Genomic DNA, 15,668 nt, shown 5'->3' with positions numbered 1-15,668 from the left:
CCAGGGATATATTGATGCCATTAATGATGAACTATAATCTGACATTTTGAAAGAAAGCAGAAGAGCATCATGATTTACTTTTTTAATGCGCGTTTTCATTCACACAGTATGTGCCTTCATGACTGCCCAAAAACATCCTGAAAAAACTCAATTACAAATACACATCATGGGAGTGGCAATGTAAGTGAAATGTTTCTAAAAAACAATTGTTATAGTCAAAATATTTTTAGGTCTTGCTGAAAGAACTACATCTTTTTTGCCAGATCTTATAAAATCAGTATAATATTATACAAAGGGAGGTAGAATTCAGGTTATTGACATTAAGGACCAGTCTAAACAGTAGTCATCAGGAGGTGGAACTATCCGCTATGATGTATGGAGTTCTTCTCCTTTAATGTTGGATTCCACATGGCAAGGGAGTATTTCCTATGGGTAGTAGCCTGTGGGGATATGACACATTATCAGAAGTGAAGCCCCTTGTTAGCAAGGCACAAAGAACTACACCCTTGCACTTGTTGTGACTTTAATGATTGCTATAACTGTAGCAACTTCCAACGTCCAATCTGGTGTCTGACCCTTAATGTATATTGGAACCTTAATAATCTGGTGGAATGCTACTAAATTGAAGTTAGAACAGTAGGCATAGCAGATGAATGGAATATCACTAGTAGGTATAGATTGTATTCTTTTTATAACCTTAATAATATCAAACTTGGAAATAGCTAAAATTTAAAATGTATATAAAATGTTGCTTTGGTTTTCTTATATGTATGGTTTAAATTTAGTTCTTGTAATTTTTTTATATTGTGTTTTAATATTTGTTATTATATGTCAAATATGTATGGTTTCCTTATTTTTTATTGATTTGTTGTTCTTAATAGGATTTTTATTTAATCATTTTATGTTTTAATTATTTGTAATATTTTTCACTTTTAATGTCATATATATATATATATATATATATATACATATATATATATATATATATATATATATTTAAAAAGCCAAAGGTTACAGGGACATTATAGTTAATCTCACATTTTAAATGTACAAAACCATAGAAATGCACCTGTTATAGTTAGTTATCTCAAACAACTATAACTTGTGCCCTAAGGTAACTATGACTCATGCCGTCGCAATGCACTGTTTTTTCTTAACATATTTTACTGCAAATATTACATTGATATTATCAATGATGTTATCAAAGATGTCATGAGTGTCAATTTGTGGGGTAGTTAGCAGTGCATGGTGAGGGCACAAGTTATAATTACCTTATGGCACAAGTTTTAGTTCCTTGAGATAACTATAACAGGTGAATTACTATGTTTTTTTTTTTTAGCGTAAAGTAATTTTGCTTACTATACATTAATCCAACCACCACCATGCTCAGCCTTCAGCCATACACGGCGGTGGTTGGTTGCAGGGCCTGGACTGCAGCCAGTCCCTGTGGCCACCTAATCACCCAACCCCACACTGCGTACTGCCCGTGCCAGTGGACCAAGAGCTACCTTTCTGCCAAAGTTGCTTTATTTCAGTCCATTGGTTCGCTTGTTATTCCTGTTCACAATCCCCAGAGAAAAATGCATGGGGAAATATTGTTTTGTGATCCCCTTTTTCTTAGCCCCTTCTTGACGGATCATTTCAAAACTTTCCAGACTGACGCTGCAATGAGTGTCATATTTTATGGAAATGTTTGTGAAGATTCATCATACAGCCCAAAACAATAGGTTACAGGGACGTTATGGTTAGGCTAACATTACACACGTGCAAAACCATAGAAATGCAGTTATTTCAAGTAACTATAACTCGTGCCCTATGGCAACTTTAACTAGAAGCCTTATCATGCCCAGTTTTCACATCAATATTTTGACTGCTAATTTACACTGATATTTTTAATGATGTTACACAAGATGTCATGAGTACTGTAATATCTGGGGTAATTAGCAGTGTATGTGAGGGCACGAGTTGCAGTGTGTAAATTATGAACCTCATTATAATGTCCCTGTCACCTTTGTTTATTAAGTGAATTTATATATATATATATATTTACAATCTTATTGGGAACAGGATTACAATTTTCATAGTACTTTTCTGTCATTTTTACTTGGTTAAGCTAGCTTTGTACCTTACTTAATATGCAGAATTACATGAAGAGTGGATCCTTATATATGTTACCTCTGGAACTGAAAAATAATGTTGGGAGGAATGGCCATGACCTTCTCCTTTAAATGCATTATTTTTTATTTTTTATTTTTTATTTAGAGCGTTTACTATAGCGCTGGCAAGACCAGAGGGTATCAGAGTGCTTTACAACATTACAAGTAATCAAACATGTTCACTTTATACAGGTATGGTTTCACATAGGCATGTAAGTTGGTGGGGGGATGGGAATTAGAATGAACGGTGACTCTTTGGCTGAGATGCTGGTTGGTTGAGGAGGAATTCCCTTAGTTGCTTTTTGAAGATCTGAAGGGATGGGCTTGATCTTATGTGAACTGGGATGGAGTTCCAGATTTTGGGGGCGTTGCTAGTAAAGGAACATGACCAGGTTTTTTCTTTAAGGGTTTTGGGCAGGATGAGGCAAAAGGTGTTTGAGCTTCTTAGTGTTCTTGTCTGTCCTGCCTTAATGAGTTTACTGGTTATGTATTCTGGTTTCCCAGTGTGTAGGGCGTTGTGAGTTAGGCAGTTAGTTCCGAAGTTGCAGCGGGCTTCGATTGGGAGCCATTTTAGTCCTTTCAGGGCAGGGGAGATGTGGTCCTATTTTTTAATTCCTGTCACCATTCTGGCAGCTGCATGGAGGGTGGATCTCATGGGAGCAAGCTGGGTGTTAGCCATGCTGGTAAGGATGGAGATCCCATAATCTTATCTGGAAAACACCAGTGCATCTGCGCTGTGCGTGTCTTTATATCCCAATATATTTCCCCTTTAAAACTGAAAAAAATGTTGTGAGGAGTGGCTAGGCCCTTTACCTTTAAATGTATGTGCCTGTGTCTGTTTTCATGGCCATTTGTAGGCTACGGCCGAAACGCAATACCAGATTTTCACATTCATGGAGATCACTTTTTATTGTTGAAAATTAAAGAAAAATTAATTAAATACCGGAACGGAGAGTGCCACTGTCATTCGTGGATGTCTGTGAGGCGATAGATGAATGATATCTGTAATGGAAAGAGTCATTTTCTTAAAGGCTCACCCAGCTGCTGGTGCCGGTAACAAAGGAGACCACCCTCAACAGATATTTTGTGTCCACAAAGAAATTTACCACATTCCAAAGTTCCTTTAAGCAGATTTATTGATAAGAATAGCAACCATCAATACGTTTCAACTCCACTTGAGTCTGTCCACATTCCTAGTCTGGGCAAGTCAGTTCCACTTCCTAAATTCAACTGTGCTTACCATCTGGAAGCTTGGCACAAGGCAGTGAGGTTTACTGAAGAGGCCATGTGTAAAGTATTTGTGAAACACATAAATTACAGTAAAACAGAACAATGAAAATAGTACAAAAAGGACCCCACACCAGTTTAGAAAAATATAGAATATTCTTCTGAATAAAACAAGACCAAAATGACAAAACTCTGTTCAGTAGAACTCAACATATAACTTTTCAAAGGTTAAATGTGAAAACAGTGTTTCAAAGTCAATATCGGTCAAAAGGTTACTTGAGGGTTGTTGGAAAATGGGTTATTGGTAAGGGCAGGTAAGTAACTACACTTAGCAATAGGCCACTAACCTCCACTTAGGTCCAGTTAGGTCTCAATAAATTAAACCCAGCTCAACCCTTGGTAGCTTGGCAATGAGCAACAAGACTTAATTTAGGAGACATATGTGTAAAGCATTTAAAAACCGCAAAACAGTAAATAAGCGAAACACAAAACAAAATAAAAATCCAACACCAATTTATAAGAATAGATTACATTGTTATTTTTAAAATGACACCAAAACTATTAAAATCGGATAGAGGAAACCGGAGATATGAATTTTTAAAGAATCAATGCTTTTTAGCGCTTAAAAATGAATAGCTCCAATCTGGGTATCTGGTCTCATCTTGACTGGGGCAAAATCAAAGTTGGAGGGTAACCGCGATGGAGTTCTGCTCGGCTACAGCTCATGGGAGGCCTCGGTCAAACGTTTACCTTCGGACTTAGCCGTTTTCGTGAAGATTTTCTTCAGCGGGACCAAGCCAGCTGCCCAATCTGACTCCTGGAATTCTTCTCGGACACGCATCGCAGGAGCCCTCTGTGGAGATTTTTACCTTTGGACTTAGTCATTTTTTTGAGATAAAAATCCTTCGACCGGGGCAAACCTGAATCTTGATCCAACATCCTTGGAGCCCTCTTCATATCCACTGCCTGGGAGGTCCCGGTCAACTTCCTATGTTCAGACTTAGTCACTTTTTCAGAGATTTTCTTTACCGGGACGAACCTCCAAGTCAAACCGGGTCGTGGTTGAGGCAAGCCGGCTAGAGTTGCCACGAGTGTCTGTCCCTTTATGGAGCTTTTTTCAAAAAGTTCTCCAAACTTTTCCAAATTTCTGGATCTTCTCCCAGATGTTCTTTTAATGTTCTTTTGAGGTCCACGGCTCACCTCAAGGTTCCAGAAGCTCTGAGATGCTCCTTGAGGGTGCAGACTACAACACCCAGAATGCACCTGGCACAAACTCCAAATTGGACACTGGACAGTGGTCAGCTGGTCAGTTTCTTCAGGAGTTGGTGCAGGGTACTCTGGTTAGCAATTATTTGCCTGTAGCAAACAGGGTGTCCCTCCTTGAACCAGTTGAAGCCAGGCAAAGTCCTCCTTGTGGTGAAGCCCAAGTGTGCAGTTGGTGCAGTCCCCCAGAGTGCAGGGTCCAGGTGCAGGTCAGGTATCCAGCAGGGCAGTCCTTCATCTTCTGTAGTTCTTCCTTGTTGGAATCTGGTAGGGATCTGAGGTGCAGGTGCAGCTCTGCCATATGTATCCTTCTTCCTTGGTGAAAAACAGCGGAGTCCTGGTTTTCCAATCAGGTGCAGGGTCCTTCCCACTGTGATGAGTACTTCCTGGGAAGTGTGGCAAAAATCAATCCCAGAGAGCAACATTCCTCATAATTCCATCATGGCTGAAACGGATTATTGGAGGTTACATCTGGCTGAGCCCACCCACTGGTGTGGCTAAAAATCTTAAACACACCCTTCTCCTGTCCTCTCCTAATCTAATCAGGGAAGGAGGTGCTGGGTTGTTCTAAGTGTCCTTCCCTACCTTTGAAGTCCAGTTTGGCAGCCCTCCCCCTCCTGCTTCTCCATCTGCTGCACAGGCACAGGCACATTTCTTTGTGTTGTTCAGCCCAGGCTACTTCACACCTCATCAAGGCAGCCTGGCCTGGCCTGGCTGCCAGAGACTGGCCAGTCAGAGCAAAGCACTACAGGGCTAAGGTTGGCAACTTTTTAGGTAAAGTTTAAAACTCTTTACTTGAACAGGTAATATTAAATCCAACAATTGTAAGTTGTGGGATTTATTATAGCAATTAATTTGATACCAAACCTGAGGTATCTGTCACTTAAGGGGACTTTATAAATTAAAATAAAGTCTCCCCATTCTAGCCTATGGCAGCCATTCACTACAATGAGGGAAAAAACAGATTTGGCTGTTTTACCTCACCAAGGAATATAAAACTACTTTGATAAGGCTTATAGTTACATGGCACCCAACCTTCGGGGCACCTAGGGCACAGCTTAGGAGTGTTTTATATGTAAAAATAAGGTAGTTTAAGGCATTGGGACTGCCTTTAATTCCAAAGTCGCATTTGCATGTAACTTTAATTTAAAAGCAGTCAGCAAGTCAGGCCTGCCTTTAAAATGGCATTGGGCACCTTAGCAGTGCACCTATGGGTGCACCACCTATACTGGGATCCCTAAACCTACATGCCCTACCATGTACTAGGGACTCATAGGTAGGTTGCCTTAGCCAATTATAATTAGCCTAATTTGCATACTGATTTTACTCAGACCGCAGGCCCTGGGACTGGTTAGCAGTACCTAGGACACCGTCAGAGTCAGGAAAATACCAACAAAAAGTGAAAAATGGGGGCAAAAAGTTAGGGGGCCTCTTCAATCAGCCCTGTTTTATCACAATGCTGTGAGGAACCTACGCAAATCTAAAACCCAGGCAGACCACGATGGAGGGTAGGCTGGCTACAGAATCCCTGCAGGGTCTGCTGAAACCGTACCTTTGATGGAGCAATACGTCAACAGCAAGGGCACAATGCTTCAATCTTTCTACCGTATTTGGGTCACTGCATTGTCATCAGACTCTGTGTAAGTGAATGCAATATGTTGCCTCTAGGCAATGTAGAGCATTGTCATTAGGCTGCGTAGTCTGTGAATTTGCTATCATTGTGCAGCTACTGTGTCACCATCAATGTGCAGATTTTTCTACCGCACTTGAGGCGATGCATCATTTTTGCAGATTGTAGATGCAGAACCCACTTCTGAGGCCCAGGACTGGAGGGAGGACCTCGGGCGAGGGTAGGACTCAGAGACAGCAGAGTCCAGCAGCACCAGGAGAGCTATAAGAAGGTTTGATGTCCCTGAGCCTGCAAATGAACAGGGGACAAGCCAGCAAACCCTTGGAGGTTCTTGGGTTCAAGGATATAGAGAACAAGACCAGCCCTTTTCACTCCTGTCAAGCAGCAGGCAAACACACCAAAGAAAGTAGCAAATTGGCAGTCCTTCCTATAGCAGAGCAGTCCTTCCTCCTGGCAGAGTACCCTTGGTTCCAGTAGAGATCAGATTTGGTGATGTTTGGGGTCTAGTATTTATACTTTGTTGCCCTTGTTCTAGAAGGTGGGAGAAACTGGCAGGCACTGCTTTTGAAGTCTACAAGATTCCTGCCCTTCCTTCCTTGTTTCCAGACACTCTATAGGGTGTTATGTTGTCGCATTGGCTCTCATTATCCTAAATGAGAGTACTGTATTTCTAGGTAGCAGGGTCTTTCCTGGTGTGGGGGACTGAGTCTGACCCACTAAAAAGGACCTCTGTCACCTTCAATCCGGTTTTGCTCCGGCTAACTAGCAGTGCCTCATCTCTCCCAAGGGGAAGGAACGATTGGGCAGCCAAGCTCATGACATCTTTAGAACTTCTCAGGGAAGTCGTGGTCGCTCAGATCCCAACCAGCTCTCTCATTTACGGTATGATCTCATATACAAATGACAAAGGCAGTTTAAGTTTTATAGATTGATTTTAATAAAACGACTGCATTTTAGATAATAAGGCCTGAGCCGCAATAACCAGAACCACACAACACAGTAGGATTGAAATAGTCATGAGGAGAGTGAAACATAAGAATAACGCTATGATAGTGTTAACAGATTACGTTCTCTCTAAGTAAGTTCTATTTCGAGCACAGCATGTTAAGCTCTAAGCTTGCCTTTCAGATTCCCTGGGAAGACATCAACCCTCATACCTGAGCAAAGGCCTGTGATCTGGTTCAGCATCTGCAACAGGGCAGTCACGTCTAGTTGTGGTTCCCTGGTCGGAATCTCCCTCTCCCCTGTATTAGGACAAGGAAGTGTTTTTATAACTAATATGTCGATGTGGTAACAAAAACGTCCCTATGCAAGAATGTATATCGTCTAAAACCCAAAGACTAAACTCCTACCACGTCTATCGGCAATGTACCAGACTGTATCCTTGACTGAAGCACAGAGTGAACAAGAATGTGTTATTGAGAACTCCGGTGTTGAAGTAGGCTAAACAGTGTGATGTAAAAAATAAAACAAGACCGTAGAACTGGCTATTTGAAAAATAACAGTACGAAGCTGAATAAAATGCATCTAGAGCAAAGTGCACAGAGGCCCACTGCTGCGAGCAAAGGAATAAAATACATCCAGGGCAAAGTGCACAAAGGCCTAACGCCTGAAGCAAACGTGTAAAGGGTATATAAAAATGACCACACTACAATGTAAACCCTTCGTGTGGGGATAGGCACAGCCCTATTCAGATGTGAGGGTCCCAGGAAGACCCATCAGCCTGGTGATGGACCTTCATTATGCCAGCGTCATACCCAAGCTCTCTTTCTGTGTGACTGCATAGTGGGAATGCAAAAAGGCCAACTGTTTTACACCCCAGACTTGCATTCAGAAAGGCAAAGGTACAGAATAGTTTAAGTAAGAAAATGCCAAATGCCTAAAAGTGACATTTTAGACTTACAAAATAAATTCTGACTTCACCATAAGTTATGATTATAAATTGTGAGTCGAGGACACCAAAGTCTATATCTCTATCTTTTCCCAACTGTGCACTACACTTAAAATATGTTTTAAGGGAATCCCAATGTCATCCAATGGGAGAAAGAGGCCTTGCAGTAGTGAAAAACAAATGTAAGAGTTTTTCACTACCTGGACATGTTAATGTTTAAAAGTCATGCCCAACTTTATAAATACACTGTGCCCTGCACTTGGGGATAACCAGGGTCTACCTTAGAGGCGCCTTACATGTAATAAAAGGAAAGGCTTGGGGCCTGGTAATGGGTACACTTGCCATGGCTAATTGGCTGTTTACAACTGCACATACGAGTTTTGCAGCGGCAGGTCTGAGACATGTTTGAAAGGCTACTGTAGTGAGTGGCACAATCAGTGTTGCAGGCCTACCAGTAGCATTTAACTTACGGGCCCTGGGTCCATATAGTACACTTTACTAGGGACTAACAAGTACATTAAATATGCAAATTGTGGATAAGCTAATGTTATCATGTTTTATAATGTAGAGCACCTGTACTTTAGCACCGGTCAGCAGTGGTAAAGTGCCCAGAGTCCAAAAAGTCAGTAAAAGCAAAAATACAGGGGTCAAAGGGCAAAAACTTAGTGGAAAGCATATTTACTGAAAATACCAAGGGTTACAGGGACGTTATAGTTAGCTTCTGAATTTACTTACACAAAACCATATAAATTCAACAGTTATAGTTACCAGCCCTAACTATAACTTACAACTCATAGCCATAGCCAGTGACATCACTAATTACATCATCCTATCTGTGAAAGTATGTAAAAATGTTTATGTGAGTTAAAGATATAAACTAAGCTATTGCATAAGTTAAAATGGTACTCTTCCAGAGCTACTGATCAGTGATAGTATTTGTAATTTATGTCATCTCAGTGGACATGTGTGTGTCTGCATTTGTATGTGAGGGGTTATGTGAGTGGCTGTACAGTTGGGTGACTATCTGCTTAATTAGCTGTTTCACTGAGTGAATGGGTTTCAGTGAAGATGTATGGGTAAACAAGTGGATGTATAAGGAGTTCTATGTGTAAGCGAGTTGTTTTCTCAGTAGTTGTAGTGGTAAATGAATGACTGAATGCTTCTATGGCGTGTGAGTGGCTGTTTGAGTGAGTTATAGGTTGTGTCAGTATCTGTATTGGTGGGTTAGTGGGTGTGTCAGTGACTGTATACGTGAATGAGTGTGTTTGTGTATGTATGGTTGAGTGTGTGCTTGTATTAGTGACTTCATAGGAGAGTAAGTATATGAGTTGGTATTTACAAGAGTAATTGAGTGGGTGTTTGAGTAACTATATGGATGAGTGGTTCTGTTATTTGTTGTATAGGTGAGTGAGTGGATGTACACATAGTTGTATGGGTGAGTGTCTCATTGTCTTGGTGGCTGGCTGTCTGTATGGTAGAAATGGGGTTTCAGGTTGGCCAGGGTATGCACCAAAGCCAGGCAGAACCCACCCACTCTAGTCAGGGTAAGGGATTTACACACCCAGGATAACCTCTGCTCACCCCCTTGTTAGCTTGACACTGGCAGTCAGGCCTCTCCCAGAGGCAAAGTGTAAACTCATTGCACAACACACACAATACACGTGACACACTATCCCCAACACAAAGGAAACACAACACCAAGTTATATTAACTAGTAGTAGTACAAAGACTTTATTAGACTTTCAGCAAGTCATAAAAGTAACAATATTTTACATTTTAATATACAATAAATACAATAAAGAGGCTAAAATCCTAATGATTTACAATAATAAAAGATCTAAAATAGTTCAAGTTATGTTGCTACCCCCATGCGCTTTCTTGTGGTTAATACGGAGCATAAAAAATTGGCCAAGGTTCCGCACATCTCAATGGATGATAGTACCTGGAGGCTGGCGTACGCAGTACGACACTGAGGGAGATAGATTAGCCTTAAGAGAGGGACTACTAGGCGCTTTCTTTGCTTGGCGTACAGTTTGCAAAATAAAACCACATGAATTGTGGTTTGTAGTGCCTTTGTGTCATATGGGCAGGCCTTCAAGGTGGTGCTCCAATCATTCATGGTTGGGAAGGTCACCAAACGGTAGAATGTATCCAGCCTCAGTCTGGTGAGCACAAAACGATGGCGAGGATTTATCACGTTCATCGGGTAAGGCTGGATAACCTCCGTTGACAGGATTATTTGATTGTGAATGACGGTGGGCTTTTTTGATTCAACCTCCCATCGTAAGTCTTCTAAATATTTTAATGCCAGAGCACTCAGGTCCTTCCTAGAGATTGTTTCCAGGAGAGCTGGATTTGTGTAATAAGCTTTATTGCCCATGTTTGAAAAAAAGGTCATAATGTATTTAGGCCAAGGCACCCTTGTTGCGTATATAGACTCCATGCAGTCGGTCAAAATGGCCTTATTTAGTTCACTATGTTCCGAGGTCCAGATTTTGTGCCATAGCAGTAAGGGTTGAATCTTTATCAAGTCGGTAATAAAGGGGGATCCTAGTTCTGAATGAATTATTTATGATGATGTACCTTTTGGTACCATCAATAAATATCTTAAAAAGTCATTTTCAACCGTCTGTACCAGATTACAATCGGTGTATCCCCAGATACCGGACCCATACGTGGCTGCTGGGATGCACTAAGCTTTGTAAATTTTTATCATATTTGGCGGGGTAATCCCCCCTATTCTTTTCGAAAAAAACCTTAAAGCCATCGTTGTTTTTATAAGCTGGGCTTTTTTTGTCTTCCTACAATTAGCCCAAGAGCCCTGATTGTCAAACATTATGCCCAGATAGGAAAAGGTGCGCGCGGTTTCTACTCTCCCCTCCGCGGTTGTAATGTTATAGGATTTGCCGCGTTTCCCACCACAGTTCATAATAAATGTTTTTGAGTGATTGACAGTAAGACCCAATTGTGACATAAATGTAATACAAGTAGTTAATAATTTTTGTAAGGCTAACGGGGTCCTGGCCATTAAAACTGCGTCATCTGCATAAAGTAGGACCAGGACAGCGCGATTGCCTATTTGGGGTAGATCTTTGCAGTTAGTAGCCAACACATTTTCTAAGTTGTTTATATACATCGAGAACAGGAACGGGGCGAGAACACAGCCCTGGCGCACACCTCTAAAATTACCAAAAGGGCGAGTACTCTCCCCCTTTAGGCCGTACCTCACTCTTGCTCTGCACCCTGAATACATATCTCGTATAAAATGGATTATAGCTGGTTCTACCCCAAAGCTGGTTAAAATGTCCCATAACTTGTCATGTAGTACACAGTCAAATGCTGATGATAGGTCAATGAAAGCCAGATGCAAATTGCCTTCTCTAATCCTTGTATACTTTCCTATGATGATACTTAAATTCAGGCTTTGTTCCACTGTCCCAATGCCTTTCCGGAATCCGTATTGTACAGGAGATAAAGCTCTCTTTTCTTCTGCCCATGTTTGCAATCTGTTCAGGATGATTCTCCCTGCTAATTTAGCTGTTGAGTCCAGCAGGGAGATGAGTCTATAACAGGCTGGGTTAAGACGGTCACCTTGTTTATATATAGGAATTATTATAGAATCTCACCAAGAAAGTAGGGGACCTTGTATGCAAATGGCCCTTAGTGACTGCGTTAATACAGGGCCCCATAAGTGGATGTTGGCCTTGTATATATCTATCGGAAAGCCATCGGGGCCGGATTTGCTTAGAGATATGGCTTCCTCTACCTCCTCAAGGCTAAATTGTGGGGTTATTAACAAGCGTGTGCCTTCCTGTAGGGCTTGATCATATGCGGGTAATGTAGGGTTCTCTTCGCTGACTCGTGCATATGTTTTGGAAAAGTGTGCGATCCAGTCTCTTCGGAGATCGCTATTTCCATTCTGGGGGAGTCTCTATCCCCAAGCATAGGTGAGTTAATTGTTTTCCAAAAAAGAATATTATCTTTTGTGCAGCTAGCTGTATGTAGAGTTTCCCACAGGGTTCTTTTTAGGGACAATTTCCTTCCCTTCATTGCTGCTTTGTATTCTTGTCTACACTTACGTATCTCGGTTAAGGATCTTTTTGGGTCTTTTAAAGCTTTTTTCAGTTTCCTATGTGCTTGTGAGCAATTATAATCAAACCAACCAGTGGCCCTTTTTTTTCCCAGGTTACCCCTTCTGGTAGTAAGGGCTTTCTTTATAAATTGCATGATCAATGTAACCAAGTTATATAAAAATAAACTGTGTTGTACACAACATTATCAAACCAAATACAACATGTCAGTAATACCCTGATACCCAAGCAGTTGTCAGAACTACACAGTACTGTTCTTCTGCGAAAGCCAGCAATAGTCACATAAAACATATAGGTTACTGCTTATCCTGCAACATAAAAAATAGTCAAGTCAACATTACTAAAAGAATGCACATGTCATACAAAACATATTTTCATCATTGCCAAAACCTTATCATGACTACACATAGCATGACACAGCACAAAAGCTCATGGCATTAACATGCAGTAAATTATGATTACATGACTTCAACAGCAATGTGATGAATGCACATAAAGTGAGACATCACCAACATGTGTGTGCATCAAATGAAACATTACTAGAATGCACATGGCACAGTAAATATGGCATCATGAATGCCACAAGAACGTCAGGAATGCACTTCAAGTGCAACATGTAAAAGCACCAAAAACATCTTACCTGCACCGTTTGCAGCACGTCTGCACTTCTTTTACAGGGTCTATGGTATGCACAGACCCACCACCCAGGCATAGGAGCCTCCGCACTCAAATAAGGAGGAAAAAATGCATAGAATGGGTGACCCCACTCCTCACTCGGGGTCCATCTCGTCTCTTTAACCATCCGCCAGGCAGGTGCTCTCCTGACCGCCACCTTGGGCACAAGTGCTCCGTGCTTCAATGGGAGCTGGGATGGCAGACTCCAACGACACTTGGGAGTCCCCAAAGCTCCTTCTTCCTGCACAGAGGCACAAGCTCCGCTCCAATGAAAAATCACTATCCCGACTGCAGCAGTGACTCTCCTATGAAGCAATTCCTGCTGGTACCTCAGGGGCATGCTCTTCAGTGCTCCTCATCCTGGGGACACCACGTGGACTGAGATCAATACATTCTTTGTTTGCCTGTGACACAGGAGTACCTTAGGAACTGCGTCCTAGCTGCGGCGGTGACAACTCCCTCTGGGAGATATCGTGAAGTGCTCCAAATGTGCGGAGACAAAGAAAATAAAGCACCCCTCACGTGTAATGCTCCAACACCGGAGATCTACTAGGAGTTCACCGCTTAGAATACGCTTTTGCTCCACAGGCAAAGCACTCTTACTCCACCACTTCAGTGCAAGGAAAAAGGTGCAGGGGAACAGGGGCCTCAGCACCCAGCCCTGGAGACAATCAAAGGAAGCACAGGGTGGTAGGGCCCAACAAACAGGCCAGCACAAGGGGTTGCAGTCAATGGCAGTTCCTGCAAGTGAACCAGCAAGTCAGCACAACAGCAGCAGTCCAAGGCGGTTCCTGGTTAGTCCCTCCAGCAGCATTCTGTATCCAAGTCAATAGTCCAAAAGTGTCTCTCCTAACATGGGGAAAACCCACTGTACATATAATCAGTTTTGCATAACTTTTACAAAGAAGGGGAGAAGAGGTTCCAGACAATTCCAACTGGTTCTAGGAGTGTCCCCTCTCTCCTCCATCACAGGCTCCAGACATCAGTTGAGGGTAAACAAGCCCTTTGTGTGAGGCCAGGGCACAGCCTTTACAAATGCAGGCATGTTCCACTTCTCCTCCTCTCAGCCAGGAAGACCATTTAATATGCTGATGCACCATTGTGACACTTCCACCCTCCCTGTACAGTTTGTCTGAAGATTATGCACAAAGCCCAGCTGTCACTCTGCCCCAGGCATGGGTTGGAGTCAATTTGCAAAACACAAGTCATAAGCACAGAGAAATGCTCACTTTCTAGAAGTGGTATTTCTATAATGGTAATAAAAAATCCACCTACACCAGTAAGCCGCATTTCTCACTACCATTACATCCACACCAAACATGCCTAAGCTACCCCTCATAGACCAGACAATACCCCCTAGACATAAGGCAGGGCATTCCCAATGCAATCCTATGAGCAACGCAGCACTCACAGCAGTGAGAAACCAAATAGGCTGTTCGTCACTACTAGGATGGGCCACACAACCAGGCACATGTCCTGCCTTATAGATACATAGTACCCTGCCCATAGGGCTAGCTAGGGCCTACCCTATGGGAGTTCCAGGCCTGTCAAGTAAATTTACATGCCAGGTCGCTGTGGCAGGAAAGCATGCATGCAGGCCCTGCGCTAGCAGGCCTGAGACAAATTTGAAATGCTAATTCTGTGGGTGGTGCAAGCAGTTCTGCAGGCCTACTAGTAGCATTTATTTACAGGTCCTAGGTATAGAAATACCACTATACAAGGGAGAACACCTGCATTTTAGCACTGATCAGCAGTGATGAAGTGCTCAGCCTAGAGCCAACAAGAGGTCAGAAAAAATAGTAGGACAAACGCAAATCCTTTGGGGATTACCTTGCAAAAAGGGCTGAGTCCAACACTGTATGACTGGGTGTCTGTGTGGTTGTATTGCTAAGTAAGTGGGTGTATGAGTAGTTGGATGGATGTGAGTGGCTCAGTCAGTGCAAACAGAAATATGAATTGAATGTCCCCCTTTCTTGACTTAGCAAAAAAACTGAATAAAAAACAGACATTGTAGGTACATCATTGCGGTCATGCAATGATAGGGGCACACTATTTAATGAGATATGACAAATACATACAGGGATGATTGTTTTAAGCTTGCGTATGCATCTGTGTCTTTTGCTACAAGGAGCCTTATAAGAAATAGTAAGTAGATCTCTGAGGCTCTCTCCAATACATATAATAAAACAAAATTACTATGATGAACCCTTGACAAAATAGCAAAAGACTGTATGTATTCCTGACACCTACCAGGTACTGGGTGAAGCACTATTTGAGCTGTCTAGGGGTACTCTGATTCTGGGAGGCAACATGAATGATATTATGGACCTGGGGAGAGATAGATTGTCAGGAGCCTAGGAGACAGTGGGAGAAAAACCTTAGCTCCATTGAGACATTTATGAAGGCAATGGGACTAGTGGACCTTTGGAGGGAGCATAATCCAGGGGGGAACCAATACACATATTTCTCAACAGTACACAACAGTTTTTCATGAATAGATTATATCCTCCTGTCCCATCCGCAGGTGGGACAGTTCCATGGTGCTACACACCTTGCATGGGGCATATCTGATCATTCCACAGTGACGGTGGGCCTCTTGGGCCCAAGTAGGGACTGGAAGTCATCCCCAAGGTTAGACCCATGGTATTTTAAAAATGCCGCCTTCAGGGACAAAATATCGGAGCATAGCACTCACTACTTCCAGGACAATGGTGCGTTGGTAACCTCATGAGGTA

This window comes from Pleurodeles waltl, chromosome 2_2, assembly GCF_031143425.1.
Source record: "Pleurodeles waltl isolate 20211129_DDA chromosome 2_2, aPleWal1.hap1.20221129, whole genome shotgun sequence".
NCBI classification, from domain to species: domain Eukaryota; kingdom Metazoa; phylum Chordata; class Amphibia; order Caudata; family Salamandridae; genus Pleurodeles; species Pleurodeles waltl.
The sequence above is the reverse complement of the archived record's forward strand: the minus strand, read 5'-3'. Positions refer to the sequence as shown.